At 33.9% G+C, this 24,919-nt stretch overlaps 1 protein-coding gene across 1 annotated transcript in view; it reads left to right on the forward strand.

Moving 5' to 3' along the window:
• Window positions 1–24,919, forward strand: part of LOC105228471 (spondin-1) — a gene marked incomplete at its 3' end in the record, with an annotated part of 137,048 nt that overhangs the window by 2,580 nt on the left and 109,549 nt on the right.

The raw sequence follows: 24,919 nt of genomic DNA on the forward strand, positions 1-24,919 counted from the left end.
GTATGCTATAGTGGTCCGATCTGAACAATTTCTTTGCATATTATACCGTTGCATTGGAAAATAATCTATGTCAAGTATGGAGAAGATATCTCATCAAATGAAAAAGTTTTCCATACAAGCACTTCATTTTGTTGGGTCAGTTTATATGCCAGCTATATGCTATAGCTGTTCGATATCGGCGATTCTGCCCAGTAAGCAGTTTCTTGACCAGAAAAACATGTGTATAAAATTTCATAACGATATCTCAAAAAAATAAGGGACTAATTCGTGTATACACAGACGCACGGACAATCGGACTTGGCTAAATCGATTCAATACAATACGGTGATCATTTGTATGTATTTATTTGTGTATATATCGTCACCTAAAACGCAAAACAACGTATCATCAAAAAAAATTGAAAAGCGCAGTCAGATATAACCAATATATAACCATTTTATAGCCCAAACTCAAATTGTGTGTCAATATGAGTGTATGCTAACCAAATTATAACCAATATTATAACTCAAATTTTGTTTCAATTTGAGTGGTTTGTTTATAACGTTCTGCCTTTGTCTTTATACTTATGAATAAAGTGATGTTGCGTTATTTTGCATTTTAGGTGACGATATGTACTTCATACATAGGTTCTCCGACTTTTCCAAGGTTCTCCGATTTCTCCGACAAGGTAAAAAAAAGCTCAGACAATTTTTTGGAAGAATAAAATACGTGCCTTTCGATAAGATCTGTTCTCTTCGGACTCTTTCTACATTTTGAAAATCCATGTTTGAGGGGTCAAAAACTTGTTAAAGAAGTTAGTGGACTTCATTTATGTATCGGACTCTTTTGTCTTTTTGAAAACACTTTTTTTGGAGTGATCAAAAACTTGCTAAAAAACTTAATGGACTTTCCTTCATTTATGAATCGGACTCATTCGGCATTTTGAAAACACTTGTGTTTAAGAGACGCAAAACTTGCTAAAGAACTTAGTGGACTTTTCTTCTGTTGATTCTGTTATGAATCAGAATCTTTCACTATTTCTTCAAGTGGTCAAAAACTTGCTAAAGGTTTTTAGAAGTAGATGTTTGTGCGAAGATGGGAGTCATTTTATGTTGTCACATTCGTAATTTCTTTTAGTTGACATTTTTAGCAATTTCAGATCCAAAAATTTTTTCTAAAATTTTCCAACTGACTTCAGAATTTTTGTGAAAATTTTTGGTATATTTCAGTTAATATTTTGGGTATATATTTTTATGGCAAATATAATGAGGCTAAACTGCAGCTTTAAGACATTTTTGGAAGCATACACTATCTCTCGCTGTTACGCTATTCTATTCTCCTCTCTTTTACGTCATATGACTTACGCAAATCGAGTTTCTCCCATAACGCCCTTTGGACCCCTAAAAACACGACAATTGAAATGTTAATGCCAGTTATTTCAAGATTATTTCATATTTTTAAACCGATAAAAGACATTTGAGAGCGAGAAGTGGCACAACAGAGCACAATGTAAAAACGAAAATCTCAAATGCCCAACACGAAACGCAAAGGAAACTTGAAAACGGTAAAAAACAGGAAAAAGTTGAAAGCAAAAATATATTTAGGACAAAAAGCTGGCAGAAATGTGAAAACAAGCGAAAGATATGGAATTGAAAGCAAACGACATACCGAACGAGGCGGTTGACGAGGTGTGTGTGCCGAGGTACAATTGCAGGATGCACGGACGGACACTTGAAATAACAATGTGCCATTTATTTACAGCAACATACACAGTGCGGCATTGCAACAGTGACGGCGAAAAAATCGAAATGACAAACGGACAAAGACAAAAATGAGGAAATGGCGAAAATAAACAAAACAAAGCGACAAATGAATGGTGAATGGCAAGACTAGGATATATTGTAGATGTGTGGCACATAAAGCACACGAGGAGAAAACTGGCAGGCAGCAACAAAAGTTTGCCGAATGCAACCAAGTGTGTTGTAGGCGGGAGAGGGTGTAGGAGGATATTCATAAAACTAGTTTGCTATAAAAGATGAAATGTTGTCGAGCTGGTGTTGTGGTGTGCTGCGGCGGCGCATAAAGCCGCTGTAAGTCTTTGGAAATTGTGTTAGAGCTGCAGCTAGGCGCCGGGCTAAGTGTGGTTGTCTATGTGTGCGTGTGGCTTTAGCTAAAGCTTGGCGTCCGCGGAGTTGCAAGGCACGGTGGTGGCAATATTTGTGACAAGGCAGGCAACAAAAAACGAATGCGACAAAGCAAGCAATGAGGAGATGAAGAGAAAAGCACAAAATGACAAAAGTAACAATGACAAAGGAAACAACATTCGACATTTGCAACGAAATTGCAATTTCAGTCAACGCAAGCTGCAAGCAATTTCATTGGGTTCATTGCTTTTACGGGCGGCGTTTCTCTTATTGTTATTGCTGTTGTTAGTGTATTGCGGTGAGCTGCTTTTGTCGCAGCGCGAATTTATGACAAACGACGCACGGAAATACCAGCAGTTATGTGTTTGTTGCAGTGCGGGTGCCCCCAGCGGATGCAGCTGACGCAGCGCAGCGCTCAAAACACAATACAAAAACAATAACAAAAACAAAAAATATAGTATAAAGCAAGAATGCTGCCACATTGTGCAACATTAAGTTGAAAACAAAAGATATTTGCAGCAATTGCAAAAAATTATAGTCAACTGCAAGCAACAACAACAATAGACATGAGAGTTTTCTTGCGCTGCAAACTACAAACTGTCAGCAGCAATAAATAGCGGTATGCTGAGTCAGTGCGCAAACAGCTTTTTCGGTCACTAGATTTCTAAAATTGTTGTTGTTGTTGTTTTTTCAGACGCCATATTTCTTTAAATGGTTTTGCTGTTTCTTAAGACACTCGATTTTTTTAAATGCTGTTGTTGTTGTTTAAGAGATGTTGTTGTTTTTTTCAGTCACTATATTTCTTCAAATGTTGTTGTTGTTGTTTTAGTAACTATTTTTCTTCAAATGTTGTTGTTGTTTTTTAGTCACAAAATTTTTTTAAAATGTTGTTGTTGGTTTTTGCAATCACAAAATTTCACTAAGCTTCTTAAAATGTTGTTGTTATTTTTAAGACACTACATTTCTTAAAATGTTGTTGTTGTTTAAGAGACCAGTTTTCTTAAAATGTTGTTGTTGTTTTTTCTACCACCAATTTTTTATGCCTAAAATGTTGTTGTTATTATTTCAGTCACTAAACTTTTAAAAATGTTGTTTTTGTTTTCGTAACTATATTTCTTCAAATGTTGTTGTTGTTTTCAAGACATTAGATTTCTTCCAATATTGTTGTTGTTGCTTTTTAAGACACTAAATGTCTTCAAATGTTGTTGTTGTTTTTCAGTCACAAATTTTTTTAAAGTGTTGTTGTTGCTTTTTAAGACACTAAATGTCTTCAAATGTTGTTGTTGTTTTTCAGTCACAAATTTTTTTAAAGTGTTGTTGGTGGTTTTTGCAACCACAAAATTTCTTAAAATGTTGTTGTTGTTTTTTAGTCAATAAACTTTGAAAATCTAGTTTTTGCTTTTTTCAGTCACGAGATATCTTAAGATGTTGTTGTTACTGTTATTGCGTGGATTTTTACGTGTTTTTTGCGACTGCCAGTATCGAATTTATTATTTCAATTTCTCCCGCTTCTCTCTGTCATTGTTTTGCTGACTTTATGTCGCTTTTGTTTTATTACTTTTCTTTTGACGTATTTCCTTTTGGCGTTTGCCTGGCGAAAATTGCTGAGAAATTACATTGAAAAATTGCAAAGAAATTTCACTTAATATTTTTTAGTGAATCACTAAGGGCTTTTGGGGATTTAGATTGAAATGCCGTGACTTAGAAAGAAACATTGCGCGCTGCTGATAGCGTTATATAACTGCATATATTTGTTGGTATGTAGTTTATGGCGCGCTGAAGTTTTGCCAAAATTGTTGTGGACTTAGCGCCCGTGAGTGTGCTAGACAGAGGGCGAGAAAGAGATGGAAAAAGGGAGAGAGTGAGAGAACGAGCGCGCGTAAACAGGATATCTGCTGAAATACGTGCAACGGATGTTGAGGAAAACGCTTTAACGGCCAGCGTTGCGGGAATATAAAGTAAAAATAGAGGATATTAAAACGAGAAATTCAAGTAAGTGGTTTATTGCTTGCAATATTATTGTCTATTAAAAGAAATAAGCTGCGTGAAAAGTTTAAAAATTGAATTAAAAATGATAACATAAATAAAAAAATTTTGAAAAATGTGTGCCATTCACAACCTGTCGTAAAGCATCGTAAAATCGTAAATTATAAAAAAACAAGTGTAAAAATTTATAATTAATTAATTAATTAATTTTTATTTTTATTTAAAAAAAGATCTGCGAAAAATATTTTTTTGTAAAAAAAATTAATAAAAATCTCTTCAAATTGTTTTAGTTTCTAAAAAACTTGATCTCCGATACGTCTCCCGACACTCTATCTTCTTTGCCCACTCCACACCACAACTAAATAATTTCATTCTTTTATCGCAACTTATTCATTTCCTTTACCACAGGCGCATACTCGCTTCCAAGCAAACATATCAAGCGTTTCCTGCTCGCTTATCTGCAAATATTGTGTTTGTTTGGCACAATTGTGTATCCTGCTGCACACACTCACACACATAACTTCTACTTCATATGTACTCATATACTTCGATTTGTGCATGTATTCACTGCCGCTGCTTCTCGCATCATTCTTCTGGCGCAGCACGGCGTATCCTTAGTGACTGGTGACTGGCAGTGGCTGACTAAGTAGAAATCTGTGTCATTCTTTTGTTTGTTCACTTTATTACTGTTTGGCTGGCAGCAAGTGCATTCGCACTTAAGTCGCTCGTTTTGCGAGCAATTTCGTGCATACTACGTACCATAAAGGTCCGCCGTGGCGTATGAGTAACAATTTTCGGTGATTGCTACATGCAGTGCTGTTGTTAATTTTTTGTGTACATATTGCAACTTGTGTGTGTGTGTATATATGTTTTTACTTGTATGCATGTGTATATTTAGTATTTGTGAAGCATATGCTTGGTATATAATTGCAAGCAGTGTTTGTGTGTGTGTGAATGACTGTATACATGAAACAACAATTTAATTGCATTTTAATAGAAATTTAATTCTATTGAGCGATTTTTTCTTCTTTTTTGCAAATCACTTTTGCATGTGATTGATTCGGTATAAATAAGACAAAGACTTGAAAAGCAAAAACAAATGAAAACTACACTAAAAATACCCAAATCACAAATGCAAATGTAAAATGGCAGCCAACTGAAAAGTAACAGTCGAAATTGAAAAGCAGAAAAATAAAATGGAGCAATAGAAATTGCAAAAAATTTACGCTGATATGAATAGGTGAATGATGGACTGTAAGAAATAAGTAAGGTTCTATATCTAAATGGGGAATTATTTCTGGAAAAATTATGTATAAAAAATTCTGAAACAAAATGTGTATGTATTTTTGAGATTATACCCTGAACCGGGTAACACTAAGGTTGTCACGAAGTTTGTAACTTTCAGATGAGACAGCTGAGACATAATAAAAATATTTAAAAATATATATGACTGAGCTATATATACGAGTTGAGGTGATTTAGCTTTGTTCGCCTGTCTATCCATTTATATATACCCGAACTAGTCCAGTATTTCTCGAGATATCGAACTATAATTTTGCACACGTCCTTTCCTCTTCAAGAAGTTACTCATTTGTCAGAATCGTCGAAATCAGACCACTATAGCGTAAAGCTGCCATACAAACTGAGCGATCGGAATGAAGTGTTTGTATGAAAAACTTGTTCATTTGATAAAATATCATCACGAAATTTGGCACGCATCATTCTCAAAAACAATAATAGAATCTCCGAAGAAATGGTTCAAATCGGACCACTACTTCAAATGCCTGCCATACAAGCTGATCGATCAAAATCAAGTCCTTGTATGGAAAACTTTTGTATTTGACAATATATCGCCGAGATATTTACAATGGCTCATTGTGAAAATCAAGGCAGCAAACTGCGAACATATTTTTTGGATCGGGTCACTATAGCATATAGCTGCCTTACAAACTGGTCGGTCCAAATCAAGTTTTTGTATGGAAAACTTTTTTATTTAATAAGTTATCTTCAAAAAATGTGGTATAGGTTAGGGCCCAAGTTAGCGCTACAATTTCTAGAAAAATTGTTCAGATCGAACAGCTATAGCATATAGCTGCCTTACAAACTGGTTGATCAAAATCAAGTCCTTGTGTGAAAAACTTTTTAAGTTGATCAGCTATCCTCACGAAATTCGGCACATATTACTATCTAATGTACCGCTACAATCTCTAAAAATATTGGTTAGATCGGAGCACTATAGCATATAGCTGCCATACAAGCTGATCGATCAAAATCAAGACAAAGATCTTTTTTATACACTTTTATGCCATAAGCAATGCCCTTGTGAATGGTATATAGCTTCGGTGCCGCCGAAGTTAACGTTTTTTCTTGTTTTTAAACAATTTTTAATTCATTATTTTCCTTATTTTTTTTAATTTTTATTAATTAAAAAAAAAATTTCTTAATTTAAATTTTTTGTTGTTAATTTATTTTATAATTTTTCAAAATTATTAAACAATATTTTTCTTAATTTTTTTTAATTTTTTTTTTTAATTTTTTTAATTTTTTAAATTATTTTTCCTGATTTAAAATTTTTTATTTAATTTTTATAACTTTTCTAAATTATTTTTCACTAAATTATCTTCAAAAATCAAACTAGTCACTTAAATTCACCTGCTACTCCCCTCAACCGCAACTATCATTTGAACAAACTTCCAGCTTTCTCAGTTTCATTACAATAAGAAGCAGGAGAATCACAAAAACGCCCTTCTCCATCTCTCCATCGCGAATGCAGAATAGAAAATAAAACCGTTGCTGTTTTCCGTATCATCGCGCCGCCGCTGCAAGATAAGCACGTACAAAACGCATTTCTTAGCCGGACTTCCTTACGAGACTACAGTCACACACACACACTAATACACGCATTTACGTGCTGCACTACTCACATGCACGCTCTTATTCATACAAATAACTTGCCGCTTATAAACATATTTGTACGCTAATCTGCCACAATGCCGACTTAGCATGTGTGAGGGAACTTTTTTCAAACAAATATATGCATTTATATACATACATATGTACGACTATGTGTTTATGTGTTGGTATGTGCAGTAAATTCCTGATGACGGTAATAGTTTCGTGCGGAAAAGGAAATGTTGTTGGCATATGACGTCAACTTGAGAATGTGCGCAAAGATATGGGATTATAAATATATTTGGCTTTGAATGCACAAACCAGTGTGAATACAAATATACAGACAAATATTCTACCAGCAGCGGTGGTAATGTGTGTTGTGGTGCGATGAGGTGAGCGGTATGCATTTGTGGTTAGCTCAGCAGGGTATGCTGGAAATGCTAGCTTAAATTATCGCCGCACGAAGCAGCTAAACACAGGGAGACAGATATATATTATATATATATTATATACCTACATACATATGTATATATATATTTACGTATGTATATACGAGGGTTGCTATATATATTTCTGGCCAATAATGAAAATAGGCATATTTATCAACGAAAATGTTTTTTTTTTGGTTTTGTTGGATTTGGCTCGTCTTGGAAGACCCACACGGTCGATTGCTGGTTTGTTTCGGGCTCATACGCATAGATCCATGATTCGTCACCTGTGACGATCTTATAAACGTCTTTTGAAGCACCGCGATCGTATTTTTTCAGCATTTCTTTACACCAATCCACACGAGCCTTTTTTTGAGCGATTGTCAAATTGTGCGGGATCCAACGAGAACAAACCTTTTTTACGGCCAGGTGTTCATGCAATATCGAATGTATGCTGGTGGGAGAAATGCATAGGCATGCCTCTATCTGAAGGTATGTTACATGACGGTCTTGCATTATCAGTTCACGTACGGCATCGATGTTTTCTGGCACAACGGCTGTTTTTGGACGACCTTCACGGAATTCGTCTTTGAGCGAGCGTCGGCCACGATTGAATTCGTTGTACCAGTTTTTCACACTGCTATAGGATGGTGCTTCATAGCCATACAAAGATTTTAGTTCATCGATGCACTCTTGTCGTGATAATCCACGTCGAAAGTTGTGAAAAATGATCGCACGAAAATGTTCACGAGTTAATTCCATTTTTTGGCCGAGATGAATTTTTTAATTCCCTGTAAATAAAACAATTCACGATTAAATGACAAAACGTTCTGGGTGATGTTATGCTAAAAAATGTCAAACTTTCCAATGGAAATGTCAGATTGCACCTGGCAACACTTAGTGTTGCCTAGTTCAGAAATATATATAGCAGCCTATGTATCGCCCAATATGTAAGTTATCCCAATGAAAATAAGAGGGCATATTTTATTCATAACAGTCTATATTCGCCTAAAATAGACAAATTTGAGCGTAAACTTGGCCTAGCCCCTGTATAACTAATTTCAGGATTTTCGAACATCCGGCTGATTTTACTCTATTTGATTGGTTTTACAACTTAAAGTATTTCCCTGGCTTTGATTCTGGTAAGTTGCCAGAGTATAGAATGTTCGGTTGCACTCAACTTAGCTCCTCCTTACTTGTTTCTTTTATGTTTGTTATTATATTATACTATCTTTAGTTTCTAAAGGGTTTCCAGTTGCCATGAACTTTTTTCTGTTTCTTATGCTTTAGTCTAGTATATGTACATAATAATATTACACGGTTTGTATTTATAAAGAAATCAACATCTTGGGCAATAATATTTGCCACATTCAAAACTAATAATAGTTCTAAACACGCAAGCACACGCCAAATTAAACACGATAATTTTTAATTATTTTGAAATTTCGGCATTAATTACTTAATTTTATGAAAATTTTGGTTTAACGTTAACGCCGAAATATCAGCCACTAAAAGCAAATATTTAATATCGCTGATCGAGTGTATTTATTACATAAAATAACGGTATTTAATTTGTAAATGCGTGTAAATCGAAATTTCAGTTGAATCGTTAGTGTTGACTTAATTTTTAAATCTAAATAAACAATACAAATTGCCACATTAATTCATTTAGTAAAAGCGTGTGCGTGTGTGTGTCGACACAAATTAAATATGATGCATGTCTGCGTAAATTGATTAAAAACCGCATGCAAACAAATGCAAACATAATGACGCATGTTCATATATATATGTATATGTAAATAGGCGAGAAAAGCGAGTCTATGTGTGGGTGTGAGTGCTTGGTGGTATGCGTGCGCCTCTATTAAGCACATTCACGCAAAACACACACAACTAATGAGGGTAATGCAAACAATAATGCATGTAAACACGCGTGTACCACATCAACGCGCGCATGACATGACTATTTTTTGCCTGCCCTCGCTGCCAGAGTGTGTGTGCGGTGTGTGTGTGTATATTGTAAGCCACCTTTCCGTATTACGCCTCGACATTTGTGCAAACATTACTAAGCCCACGCGCGCTAACCAATCAATCGACTATTGGATGTACATAGCTCTAGTGGTTTAGCGAGCGCTAGGTGAGTTGAGTGCATTGAGCGTGTATGTGTGTGTGTTTGACTATGTAAGCGTGTTTGAGGTTGGTTGGGCGTTCCACTGCCGCCCAGTTATCAATTTTCAATTTATTACAGCCAAGGTACCAGGCACAAAGGCCTTTCCGACAGGCTACATAACGGCAGTCAGTCAGTTTCACTCGTCATACATGCACACACACGCATACAGGCGCATATGCTGGTGGAATTTATGCGCACTCACGCGCTCACAACTTTCTGCACATATAAATTTAGACATAAATTTATGCATACATTGTAACACATAGCATATCGTATGCACACATATTTACATATATATATATATATATATATATATGCATACCCTTATATATTTTAATGCTTGTAAAATATGCATGACTGCGCAAATATCTGCGGCAAGTGTGTGAGCTTTTGGGTTGGTTACTAGCAAATCGCTTACTTTTTCAATGCACATACACGCAAATACAACAAATACAAACAAACTGTTATATAAACCAGAAAAAATGCTAACTATAAGCTAAAAATGCCCTTCACAGACATCCAAAAACATCTTTTTCTTGATTTTGATCGGCCAATTTGTATGACAGCTATGAGCTATAGTAGTCCGATCTGAACAATTCGTTCGGAAATTTTACCGTTATCTTGAATAATAATCCACATGAGATTTCATGAAGATATCTTGGCAATTAAAAAAAATTTTCATATAAGCACTAGATTCCGAGTGTTCAGTTTGTATGGCAGCTATACGCTATAGTCATGCGATTTGAGCAATTCGTTCGGAGAATGTACTGTTAATTTTAATAGTGATTTATATAAAATTTCGCTAAGATATCTTGTCAAATAAAAAAGTTTTCCATACAAAAACTTGATTCTAATGGGTCAGTTTGTATGACAGCTATATGCTATAGGTGTCATATCTAAACAATATGCTCGGAAATTGTATGGTTATATTCGTTAATCAGTTGTGCCAGTTTTTGTGAAGAAATATTAACAAATAAAAAAGTTTTCCGTTCAAAAACTTGTTTTTCATCGTTCAGTTTGTATGGCAGCTATTTGCTATATCGGTCCGATATGAACAGTTCCGACAAATAAGTAACTAAATAGTCAGAAAAGCACTTGCACAAAATTTCAGATCGATTTATCAAAAACTGCGGGATATATATTACATAATTATATATGAAAGCGCCGTTCAGGGTATAAAAAATGTCATCTATATGTATGTGTTTGTGTGCGTTATGTCACTGTAATTTCGCTTGTTGCAGACTTGCTCTTCTTATTGAGCTTAACTTTTAACCGCCATCAGCGACATAACTTCGATTGGCTTTTGCCATAATTTTTCAATGCAGCGTTTTTTACTCTGCTATGTTGTGCTATATTTTCCAGCATTTTTCCACTCTTTGCATATTTTACTTAGGGCAATTCTGCAGTTTTCCCTTTTAGCCTACTTTCGCCCATGATTACTTTTAATTACTGCAATGGCTTATAGTGAAAAGCGGCTATACTCTAGCGAAAAAATGTTAAAGTTGATGAAAAGTGAAGCATACATTTAGGCGCTGATCACATTTTGCATCAAAAAGTCTTGTTTTAAATAAAGTAAGTTTAGGTTGATTATGAAGTTGGTGAGAAAGAGCGTTTTTGATGGCAGTAAGAGCCATAAAACTGTTAAAGTTGATAAAAAGTGAAGCATACATTTAGGCGCTGATCACATTTTTCATAAAAAAATCTGGTTTTAAATAAAGTAAGTTTAGGTTGATTATGAAGTTGGTGAGAAAGTACGTTTTTAATGACAGTAATGATGATGCAGAATGGATTGATTAGAAGACAGCAATAATGTGGTTATAGTTAAATTGCTATAACAGTGGACTTTGACATATTTTCACAATGGTAGAGTCAATTTACACATTTGAAAAGTTATTTAGTCATCTTAAATTTTATAATAACTGCCAGGAAATGACATTGGCTCTTATTTCCAAAATTTTCAATGTCTCTACGGAACAAAATAATGAGTTGATGTAAAGCGAAGCATATGTTTAGGAGCTGATAATAATTTTTCTTCAAAGAAATTATTAAACATGGCGAGATTCGGTTGTTTAGTAATTTTGGAAACATGTGGCAACCCCATAAGTTATCGCAAATTGCCAAATTTTAATCAAATTATTCCTATTCATAGAGCTGTTCTTTCTAACACACCAAATAATACTGTGATAATACTTTCTGCTTAAATGTATGCTTCGAAAAACTTCTCGTTCTTCTATAGCAAACTTTATTCACATTAAATTTCAATGTAACCCACGTGTAAATATTTAAATTAGAATTTATAGATATATTTTAGTAGATAACTACATTTTTTAGAAATATTTTTTTGTCATTTGAATTGTATTTTTAATTAAAAAATGTATGTTTTTTACCACGAACAATCGCATATTTAATTTCTGCCATATTTAATAATTAATTCACATTTTAAAAATATGTTATTCCTATCAATGTTTTCTTCATTTTTTCGTTATTTAGTTATATCACTGTAATATTTATTTGTAACTAGAAATTCATATTACTTTCCGATGGAAAAACTTTTGCCAATTATTTTTATATTCTGGTTTCAATTAATTATTTAATTAATATGTTTTAAACTATACCAGCGAACTGTTTTTGTTGCTGAAAATATATTATTGTATTTTTTGTATTTGTTGTAGGCCAAACAAATTTAAATTTAATTAGCATATAATTATGAAAAATATTTTCTAAAAAAAAATGCGGATATAAAAAGTTACAATAGAGGAAGGCCCTAACCCCTTCAGACAGGCGTTGTAGACATTATTTATCTAATTTAGTGGATTGTCTTGATTAGGCTATATGATGTACTAAATTAGTTTACAGCAGTAATACAGCATAACTTCTTTATGGGCGTTTAAAGTTTTATTGAATCAATTAGTAAATTGTCTTGATTAGACTATATGAAATACTATATGAGTTTAAAATGGCTTTTTAATTGAGTCTTATATGCACAAGTAACAGTAAGACAAGTAAGACAGTATTTATTTAATTTAATCAATTAGTAAATTGTCTTGATTAGACTATCAGGAATACTATAAGGGTTATAAATAACTTCCTAACTTAGGCCTTAACTTCTTTGTAAGCGTTTCAGACATTATTAGTTATATTTTAATTTAGTCAATCAGTAAATTGTTTCGATTAGATTATCAGATATACTATATGAGCTTATAATAGCTTCCTAAATCAGGCTTTTACTCCTTTATAGAGATTTCCTCTCTGAAACATTTTCTTTAATTAAATTTTAATGCAGTCAATTAGCAAATTGTCTTGATTTGTTTTCAAAAGCAATAATTTAATTGAATCAATTAAGTGTATTTTCTTACGAATTTCAGCTGGAAAATTAAATTGTGAAGACAAACCTTTTAAATAAACTATTTTATACTATTTGAAGTAACTTTCGTCAAATATTTTTTTAATTTAGTCAATTAAGGGTATTTTCTTACAAATTTCAACTAAAAAATTAAATTGTGGAAAAAAGACCAAATAAACAATTTTAATCCATTTGAAGTAATTATTTTCGAATATTCTCTTAATTGAGTCAATTATAAGTCTTTTCTTACAAATGTTAGCTGAGAAATTAAATTGTGAAAACGAAAGGAGTCAAAAAACAATTTTGGGCTATCTGAAGTATTTTTTTTTCGAAAGTCACTTAATTGAGTCAATTAAGTATATTACCATATAAATTTTTGCACAAAAGGGCTAAATTAACAATTTTAGACCATTTGAAGTATTTTTTTCGTATATTCATTTAATTGATTCGATTAAGGATCTATTCTTACAAATTTCAACTGAAAAATTAAATTGTGAAAAAGGGCTAAATAAACAATTTTAGACTATTTGAAGTAACTTTTTTTTGGATATTCACTGAATTGAGTCAATTAAGGGTCTTTTCCTGAAGATTTCGTCTTGTAAATTAAATTGTGAAAACAAAGGGGGCAAATTTCCCGAAGTGTATCATAATTTTAATTAATATTAGCTCAAAAAAATGAAAATTTCCTGTGTAGTAATATTTTTTAAAGAGAAAATATTTAAATCTTACAATATTTGCGGATCACCCTGTATAAAATATTTTTGGAAGACTAATTTTTTATCATATTATCGTTTCTAACTAACGACTGTTGCTGTTGGCTGCGGGAAATTTTAAACCTGTGACACACCTTGTGCTAGTCATAAACTCAGCTCACTTGGAGCTCACTTGGTGGTCTGCGGCCCACACTTTTCACACTCCTCTTTAATTTTCATTTAAAAATTCAATTCGTAAAGCTACCGCACCCTTAATGTCCATATCATATTTCCCCACATTTTTGTTTTCAATAACTTTTACACTTCATTAAAAAATTCCCCTTCCAAAAAAAAAAAAAAAAATGTGGAAAATTTCTGGGGGTGTATTTCGTGACCAGCAATGCTTCTGTTCGCTAGTAATTATCTACATACATATGTACTAACAAATGTGTGAAATTTGATATGATATCAGCAAACATTTGTTTAACATTTATGTTTACAAAACACACACAAAGCAGGACTCATTGTTAGCTGCTGTAAGGACACTGACCGAAGTGGTGCTTTGGGGTGGAAACTACCAATACTTTTTGCATTGTAATATGAGCGCTTTTTATATAGAAAATGTACATACAGACACATATATAGTATGTATACAAAAAAGTCAAACAGTTAGCAAGCGCTCTCCAGCTTAGCCCCTGAACAATGTGCGCTAATATGTGTACATCGAATACTTTCCAGCGCGCTTGCGGTCAATTCAATTGTCCTTTATGCCAACTTTGTGCCACTTTCGAACAAAGGCGCTTACAATACAAACAAGTAGATGCGCATATATGTAAGTGAGTGTGTGTCTGGTAACCCCAATATACTAGCAAAGTTATTACACAAAGGCTGGATGGTTGCTTGCTGGTCGACTAATATCCTGCGCTTCGCTGAAGTTCAATACGGACGGTGCTAAGCTTACCAACACACCATTTTATAGCTTATGTTTGTAAGCATGTGAGTTTATAACATAGTTTTATTTGCTTTGTAATTATATTTGCCTGATATTATTTTCATCTATTTCGCGTTTTCTTGGTCAGCGTATCCAATTGATATCATTTTAATTGCGCCTCAAGGGCGCCCATGTGTGGCTGTGTAATGGCGAGCTTGAGATTTTTGCTGTTTTCTCGGCATGATATATGGCGTACATAACCTTGAGGCTTTTGCAATTATTTGTTGACAGTTATTTATGCAGGCGCACCCTCGCATGCTGGTGGCTAGACAGCCAGGAATGTCTTGACGGGGTGATTCAAATACAGCAGATTGAGATTTTTTGCCACAAAGGAAGGAAGAATCCATTATTCTGAGATAGTACTTTTAGCTATAATATATAATAGATATATTTTTTCTTTGATTTCAGCAGCTAAGTTGTCAATATTTTTAATTCTAGTAGCCTTATCCATTTTTTTTTCAAAATTAATTAAAATAAATTAAAATAATCTCTAAAAGTTCCCCGGCCATTCAATTTCAATATGTAGAGTTTACTCCCTATTAAAAATATTTTCAAAATTCTTATTTTCATTTTTTACATAAAAAATCATGTTTTTCTTTCACTGGGAGAGGATATTAACAGCTGTCAAGATTGATAGATGACAGCTGACAGTGTGCAAAAGTTATAGAATTATTTTAAAGGCGTTTTAAATAGTTTGAGAAATGTAAAACGTTAAAGAAACCAAAATATAAAGATGAACTTAACATGACGACTGTCAATGTTGACAGATGACAGTTGACAGTGTTCGAAAAGTACAAAATTTATTCAAAAGCACTACAAGCTGTTTGAGTGATGAAAAACGTTGTTAAAGGGATCAAAACATACAGACTTTACTTATCAGATGACAGCTGTCAAGTGAAAATATTAGAGTTGCCATGACGAAAAGTCTGTTTGCTAGAAATTCTGCCAATAAATCATCAAAAGCACAATTTTTCTTTAATTTAGAGAGGAAGAAAAATATTAATTTTTGCTTTACGCTTGGAGATGAGTGTTGTCAGCTGACAGCATAAAATTATTGTTATATAGATACTTTTCGAATAATTCGGGAAAAAATGATCTTTTTGTTCTTCAAAGGTTATGGAAAAGTTATTGGTTTCAAAAGGTTTTGCTTGACATTTAATAGCATAAAGATTTACTGTGACACCCTGTAAAAAGAAAAAAATAACTGTTATAAACTAAATCTATTCCACTCCACACAGCAACAAATTTGCTCCATACAAAACTGCTGTTTACTCACTACTACCCTTACTCCAACTTGTTGAGCACAAAGTGTCGCAGCTAACTCAGCTTCAGCTCCCTCATATTTACACGCCGTCATCAGCCATAAACTGTGCTATAAATTTTATTATAAATTTGCAAAAAATAATATTAAAACGCACATACATAATAATAATTTTGCCAACGTAATCCTTTTTATGGCAGCCTCAAGAGCCAGAGAGAAAGTTCGCATATCCCGAACAACAAAAGGTCCTTTTGAAACTCTGCTTGCGCATGTGTGTGTATTGGCAAATGCCGCTGTGCTCTGACTTTTATGTAACGGATTAATTTTGCTTTTATTTATTTGTGATTTAAGCGAAAATTTTCATATTTATGAGCGCACAAAAACAATATGTAACGGGACTAAAAGAAAGGGTCAACTGCAGGGCTTGCATGTGTCGACCGAACCAAGGCCATGTGAGTGCATGTTTTAGTGTCTTTTTATGTCAATTACTTGTCTTTACATATATGTAATATAAATGTGTTAATATATTATGTACATATGTGTTATTACAACATAAATTTCAAATATGTATATCGTAAATTTCATTTCGAACTTTTTGGCTCTAAAGCATCTGTATGGCTTTCGCTTTCAAAGCAGTGAAAATTAATTATCTGCACACACGCTCATCCACTAAATACTGTTCGCTGAGACACGCTTTACACCTCGTTGCTTTATTACCATATCAAATAGCTGTGCCCTCCACCACTTTCTCTTCTCACCTCCATAATCCGTTCTTCGTTTGTTCGTCCTTTAACGGCTGACCGCTTTTCGTTGTTGCTCTTGCATTTTTCTCTCTCTCACTCCTGCCTTCACTTTTAATGCCATTTAATGCCTGGCTATGCGGGTTTACAAAGTTGGCTTTTAATGTCACTTTTACCCCGAACTATGTGAAGGTGGATCACTTTCATTGGCTTTAAACTGCCAAAGCTTTGCAATTTTATATGAAAGTGTATATGTGCATGTATATATTCATGTTAATGTGTTTGTATTGGCGCTTAATCGTGGTTTTAGCCATTAATACCCAGTGCCAGTCTTTGCTGTCCGTTTATTTTATTAATTAAAATTTTATTAACTTATGTCATGTGCGCTCGCCCGTTCAGCGTTTTATGTTAATTATCGCAAAAATTCTTCAGTGATTTAATGAATTTTCAAAATTTTATGTTAATATAAATGCCATGGAATTTTTAATATATTACATTTTAATATAAATTGAATTTCCACGAAATTATTAAATTATGTTAGTTGAAAGGCAAAGCTCAAAAGTAATTAGCTTTTGTGGGTGTAAACAGTTTCATATAGTAATAAACTCTCTCTCTATCTCGCTCTTGCTTTATAACCCTTCATAAAGACAAGAAACTCGCTTAGTGAAAGCAAATGATTTTTACAAAAATTTTCAAAAAATAGTCATGCTGAAATCTTCTACATATTTGCTTTTCGAAGCGGCACCCTGTAGATCTTTCATAAGTGTTTCAAAGCAAATATTGACCTAACCAGGTGGTAAAATAATTTCAGTCGGATTGAACACTGTATAAAGACTGTCTAAATAGTTGCAATATTCTTTAGTACAACATGACCAGTAGGTTTGCTATATTTGTTCGGACTACATTCGAACTTTGCATAGCTTTTTTTGAGCTTTTAATGATTTTCAGCTTTTGGGACTACTCGAAAGCTTAATAAAAGCTTTAATAGTCTGGCAAATGTACGTTAACAAACTACTTTCGATTAGGTGAATAGATATTTCTGAACTGATCAATATTGACTCGGACTTACATAAAAAAAAAAAAACAAATCTGCACGTATTTTAATCCAAAGCTGAGTAAGTTGGGGACTTCAGTGTTATGTGCAGAAGCTTTCCTGAAAGCTTATGTCCTCTATGAACTCAGAAAGATAAAGTTGAACCTATTTATTAGACATCCGCGCTATCGGAGATTAAACTGTTCCACCAAGCGCGAAAAGCAGCTCTAGCGGCGATTGGAAGCTGTATAGGACAGAACTTGCTAACCGCTTCCATGACAGTCGGAAACCGGAACGGACTCAGATTTTTTATCCGGTCAAAGATTGCCAGCTCGACAGAATTCTGTCACTACAGTAACAACAAGCTATAAAAAATTCGAAAATAAAAAAAACAAGAGATAATCTTCAGTAAAAGCTTAAAGGAAAGTCACTCATCTTCAAGGTTAATGCGCATTATGGCAAATAATACCTATTTTTATGGGTTTTCTTAGAAGTGGGGATAGCGATTGGACTTGAGCAGGAACGAGTCGTTAAAGCTACTCCTTGACGGTAATTTTTCAAGGGAAAATCTATTGAAAGAGTGCTCCCCGGAGGACGATACAGCCTTCTTTGATCTTTCAACTAACATGGGCGTTAAATTCATTTAAACCTTTCAAGTCCCCGAGATCTGATGGCCTTATACCTGCCAGAAAGGTGCTATGCAGCTAATTGATCTCCTTCTATGCGAACTGCGTTAGATTATGCTTCTCACACGTCTATTAAATGTCTGATATTTTAGACTACGCCGCGGCGGAACCTACTCTTAGCGGTTTGTCTTCAAAAGATATGTGGATGTGGAGGAGTTGCTGGAGAAGAGACGCAGTATGCTCTTTTACGTATGGTTCGTAGCTCAAGCGAAAAGTTGGAGGGAGAGTCCATTGCCGGGAGCAGATAATCAACTCTTGTTTTAGATGGCCGTATTAGGGCGCTGAACAAATTTATTGAGCTGGCTCTGGGCGCTTTGTAGATATACGACGGTCTTTTTGATCCAGACTTGACAGTTCTGGCCATCATAATACTAAGATAATGGGATAAGCTTCTATAGCGGTGAACGTGGGATTATTCATGGTCTCACGAATATCAACATGCAACGAATGACATTTAATGGCTTCAATGAACTCATAACGCCTTTCCAAAGCGAATTTTTCAGTTGTTTTCAGGGTATCAAATTTGGTAAATTCGGTGCTTGAGCGAAGACTCTCGCTTCGTGGAAAGTCCATGCATTTTCCGACCATAAATCACATAATTTACTACGAATTATTTTACTTAGATACTTGCAAAAGACCATATGATATAATTGAAAGGAATTCATGGGGAACGAAACCACGGTAATTAATGGATTAAAGAAAACACTGCTTGTTCTTAATTCTGGTGCGACTTTGACGCGGTTTTTTCGGTATGGGCTTGGAGAAAACTTTTTGGTTATTCGTAAGCACAGGCCTCATCTCCAGTTGTAATACCTTTGATGGATGTAGAGTTCTCAGTGAGTGACTTTGTAGAGCTGTGAAGCTCAGCGCATTTAATTTCACTCCCGAACATACTGATTTCAAATTCTCAGACGGTTTATAAAAATTAATTTATATTATTATAGTGCACCTTAGCGCGAAGAAATGTGGTTTATGACCATACAGTCAAAATTTCATCTACCAGCACTACATTCCTTTTTTAGTGTTTTTATTTCATACTATATTTTTTATTAGCCAGCACGTAGTAATTTATTAAGACCACAATATAATTCATAAAAAAACCTGAAAAAATAAATAATAATTCCGAACCACAATATAATTATATGTAAGCTTGCAAATAATACTTTACAATGAGCTCGTAGTTATAAATCGGTCTTCGAATAATTGCATAATGATATGATGCAAATAATTTACAATAAATATTTATGACATTAAAGTGATTTAACAATTTGCTCTTGTTTACAATTTGCCAATTGTAGTTTTTCAACAAATTGCACAACAATATTAATGGCGTAAATTTTTCATAATTTTTTTTCTTATGAAAAACTGGTTAGCTGTAAAATTACTAATTCAAACAAGCATGTGTGTGGAATAAAAACCATTTCACACATGCAAAAAATAAAAAAATGCAAAAATATGCATTTCCTTATAAAATTTTAATAATTGGTTTTTATTGCAAATATTTTTTTATAAATGTTTTTTTTTGTGACATTGCCGGCGAGTTATAAATACTCGCTATAGTGCATAACATTGAATTTTAAATAATAGTTATTTAATATTTCAGTATTTTTATCATAAGTGGTTATGTAAAAACATATTAATGTTATATAAATAAGCACAAAAAGCACAATAACAATGAGAGACAGCTGTGCCACTGCCGCAATACAATAAATCAACAGCGTTAACCGACTTTTTTGCGCTTTAAATGCAAGCATTCATGCTTCACAGCGTCATTTTAGCGGTTCACTGCAGGGTTGCACTGACCTACTTTATGAAATTATCCCTTACGCCGTGACTGGACGCCAGGCGGTGTTGTGAGAAAACTTTTGTAAAAATAAATAGTTTGTAAATATTAATTTTAACAGCTTTATTATTTATTTATATTTTAATTTCCGTGTGATTTTTATTCAAACTTGATTTGAAAATATAAGGAATATTTTTAAAAATTAACTAAAGTTTGCGCTGGAAGGTTGAGAAAAATGCCTTCCGTCATAGCAATGTAAGTATGTATATACTACTTGCAGGTAACTAAGAAACCTTTGACTAGGAAACCGTCTCCCACGCTAGGACCACTCTCGCATTACTTCAGACCAAAGTGTGTAGCCTATTTCGCTATATTTGTCAGAATATGGATTTGAGAAATGTGGACTGATGTTTCCACCGGTCCACAAACCACACCAAACCATTGTTTTTTCTGGATGAAATGACAGCTCTTGAATCACTTTAGGTTACTAATCGTTCCAAATGCGGCAATTTTGCTTGTTTACATACCCATTGAGCCAGAAAAGATCCTCATCGCTGAAAAAAATTATACTCGAAAATGTCGGATCTTCTTGGAATTGTCCAAGAGCACATAGAGCGAATCAATGTCACTTGGGAAGTTCGAGCGGCTTAAGTTCTTGCACAAGCTTTATTCTGCTTTCGGATTAAGATATCGACGTAAAATGCTCCATGTTGTTCCATACGTCAGCTCAGCTACGTCTGCTATATTTTCTTCACTGTCTGCAGGACATGATCTATTGAGTCGAATATTATCGAATAATGAATGTTGGATCTCAAGATGAGTGATGGTGTTCCGAATAGGACGCTCAGAAGCCCAATTAATTTGACCATAAGTTGAGCTATGCGCAGGAAACACATTCTTCACAGAATGAATGGCATTAAAAGCTTTCGTTTTTCGTGTATCGGTCCTCCGATATTGGCCACCAATCCGCCAAGTTGAAAAGTTATTTTAGACGACTTTTACGTATTGAATTTGTACCCAGCCTGTGGTCTAATCTTACACCCAGCTAGATGACAAGTATTTGTGTCTTAGGAGTCCCTGTTTTTGTCTCTTGTCTATTACAGTCGTCATGTCTATTATGTTTCTTTGTTAGTAATACCAGCTCTGTTTGTTTCAGTGGCAAGCTTAAAACATCTCGCGTTAAACCAAATTTGTGCTCTGATCATAACTGATTTAACTTACTGCGCGCTTCTTCAGTGTCTCTCACAGTGATTATCAATGCGATTTCATCTGCGTAGCCAATTAGGTAAATTTCGTCGGTCATATCGAGACTTAATATGCTGTCAAAACTTGTCATAAGTGATGTTCGGAGGTTATGGTCGAGAAGTGATTCCTGCGCTGCTCTTGACGTGACCTTTAAGTGTCACGGTCGCTCAGTCGTTTTGTACACAAAGATTGCTATAATGTTTGAGCCATGTTTTTCCATTGAGCGCAGTTGCAGACGTTCTGTACGTCCTTGGTTGCGAATATTTACTTAATTTGATTTAAATGGTATCATATATTTACATTTTTTATAAATAGCAAGAAATTGATAATCAAACTTTATAAAAAAATATAAAAAAATATTCTCCTATTTCTAAAATAAAGTATTATTGTACATAGTGTTAATAGGAAATGAAACAATAATTTTTATTTTTAATTATTTTCTATTTCCTTCCCATCTCTCGTTAAAGCCTTGCTAAAATAATTCCGCAAATAGAAAGTAATATTTTCCGAAATCAGCGCCAAGCAGAAATATTTCATATTAATTGCCTTAGGGTTGTAAAAATTCTATTTATTATCCCTTATATCTCTATATAAAATCCATAAAAATTAAACGAGTATTTTTTTTTTTTAAAAGACAGGAAAATAAATTAAATAAAAACTGGATTTGTGATGGCTTCTTTTTAGGTACCAACAACAAGTATAAGCATATGTACTATACATTCAAATATAAATTAATTTGACCAATAGTTTTGCCATGCTTATCCCGGCAGTAAAATCAGCAAACTATAAACTGCTTCGCAACTAGTAAAACCGTAATCCCAACTACTCGTTACATACTTAGTTAGCATATTATGCCTATATTGGCATATTATACGTTATTCTTCTATAAATTACTATTGCATAATTATATGAATATTCTTTCTCTTCTTTTAGATTTTGTATGTTTATTTGACAAGTTCAGCTGAAGATTAGTGTCAAACACATGACTTTTGTTTGACAGCTGAATCAGCTGATCTGGTTTGAAAAGGAAATTTTACACTTGAAATAGTATGCTATAGAAGTTCAAAAACAAAAAAAAATAATGATAATGGTAATGGTAATACTGGTTCTACAATTTTTAGTGAAGCAAAACTTCTAGTGTAGATTTAATATATATATAAAAAGAAAACTCTTCCTTAGTTGGTACAAGTTTGGTCGTTTATGAACTAGTTTGTTTCAGTATGGAATTTTTGTACTTTCTGATTTTTCTAACTAGTTCTAGTTTAGACAAAAATTTCTTATTGAAAAGTATAGGTTTGATATTTAAGTGCTCTGTTTTTTAAATTTCATATCCATTTATACATTTGTGTGTAGTTTTATTACGTAAATATTAAGTTATCACAATTTTTCCTATAAATTTATGCGGAATGTAGCGGAAAACAGGAAATTAGCAATTTGTTACGCAATTTATTAATGCTGTTAGCTGTACAGTTCGAACATGAAATAGTAATTAAAATATATTTGAGGTTTTTTAGAAAAATGTGTAAATAAAAATTTGAAAATTGTTTAAATGAAATTTGAAATGTATATAGCTGGCGGTAAACTGTAAATATATTTAGTAAAATAGGTGAAAGAAAGTTTTTATAGTTTTTACAAATTCGTATACTATTTTGGAGCAGTTTAAAGAGGGAGATAGATGGTTAGAAGGTGAGTAAGGGTTTCTGATAAAAGTAAGGAAAAAAAGAAAAGTTATGGTATGTTAGAGGAAGGCGAGTTAAAGAGATAGGTAGCGGTTGAGAGAAAAGTAAGTATATAAGTATCGACAGAGAGTTTAAGAAAGGGTTAGAGAGTAAGGTGAAGAAAAATAGCAAGGTTATGGTATGTTGGGGTAAAGAGAGTTAGAGATAGATGAGCAGCGGGTGAAAAAATATATAGATATAGATAGAAAAAGAAAAGATGTAATAGTAAGTTAGAGTAAGGAGGAGATATATAACGGGTGATTTTTTTGAGGTTAGGATTTTCATGCATTAGTATTTGACAGATCACGTGGGATTTCAGACATGGTGTCAAAGAGAAAGATGCTCAGTATGCTTTGACATTTCATCATGAATAGACTTACTAACGAGCAACGCTTGCAAATCATTGAATTTTATTACCAAAATCAGTGTTCGGTTCGAAATGTGTTTATCGACAAATTTTGTTCAGCGATGAGGCTCATTTCTGGTTGAATGGCTACGTAAATAAGCAAAATTGCCGCATTTGGGGTGAAGAGCAACCAGAAGCCGTTCAAGAACTGCCCATGCATCCCGAAAAATGCTCTGTTTGGTGTGGTTTGTACGCTGGTGGAATCATTGGACCGTATTTTTTCAAAGATGCTGTTGGACGCAACGTTACGGTGAATGGCGATCGCTATCGTTCGATGCTAACAAACTTTTTGTTGCCAAAAATGGAAGAACTGAACTTGGTTGACATGTGGTTTCAACAAGATGGCGCTACATGCCACACAGCTCGCGATTCTATGGCCATTTTGAGGGAAAACTTCGGACAACAATTCATCTCAAGAAATGGACCCGTAAGTTGGCCACCAAGATCATGCGATTTAACGCCTTTAGACTATTTTTTGTGGGGCTACGTCAAGTCTAAAGTCTACAGAAATAAGCCAGCAACTGTTCCAGCTTTGGAAGACAACATTTCCGAAGAAATTCGGGCTATTCCGGCCGAAATGCTCGAAAAAGTTGCCCAAAATTGGACTTTCCGAATGGACCACCTAAGACGCAGCCGCGGTCAACATTTAAATGAAATTATCTTCAAAAAGTAAATGTCATGAACCAATCTAACGTTTCAAATAAAGAACCGATGAGATTTTGCAAATTTTATGCGTTTTTTTTTTTAAAAAAGTTATCAAGCTCTTAAAAAATCACCCTTTATGTATATGAGAGCGAGAGATTATTTTTTGATTATAGTAGGACTTCTGAGTCTATTTGGTTGAGATCTCGAACTATAAAATGAGCTATAAGGACTTGCCTGCTGTAGGCAGATACTATAAATTAAAATGATCTTCAATATTCGGTTACTATTTAAAAGTCTGTAATTACTATGGGCAAAAAATAGTAAAACTTTTTAATTTAAATTTCGCGCTGAAACCCATTCATCGAAATTTATCTAAATCAAGCTGGAAATTAATATATCCATATAACTCTGTGGATTTCTCTTCTACATATTCAGTCCACCTATAAATCCCCCTACATAATAATAAGAAAAACCTGCTTAATTAAGGACAATGTGGCCTTCAAACGACGCTCCTCCACTCAAAGGCCATTTACGTCATACACTCCCGCTCATATTTCTCGTCTATTTTTGTCACAACCGAGTCCTTGCTTGGTTGCCTATTACGCGCGCTACAATTAACCTCTAAATTAGACATTCAAAAGTATTATGAAAGTGGGAAAATGCTCAACTCGTGGGCAGCAGGTACTTAAACAAGACGTTTATTTAAACGCCTTTGCGAGCGGCACGCAAGTCAGCCGCCACACATATTTGGTGCTCCACCGAAATATTTGTGTACACAAA

Source organism: Bactrocera dorsalis, chromosome 3 (assembly GCF_023373825.1).
Source record: "Bactrocera dorsalis isolate Fly_Bdor chromosome 3, ASM2337382v1, whole genome shotgun sequence".
In the NCBI taxonomy this organism is placed as follows: Eukaryota; Metazoa; Arthropoda; class Insecta; order Diptera; family Tephritidae; genus Bactrocera; species Bactrocera dorsalis.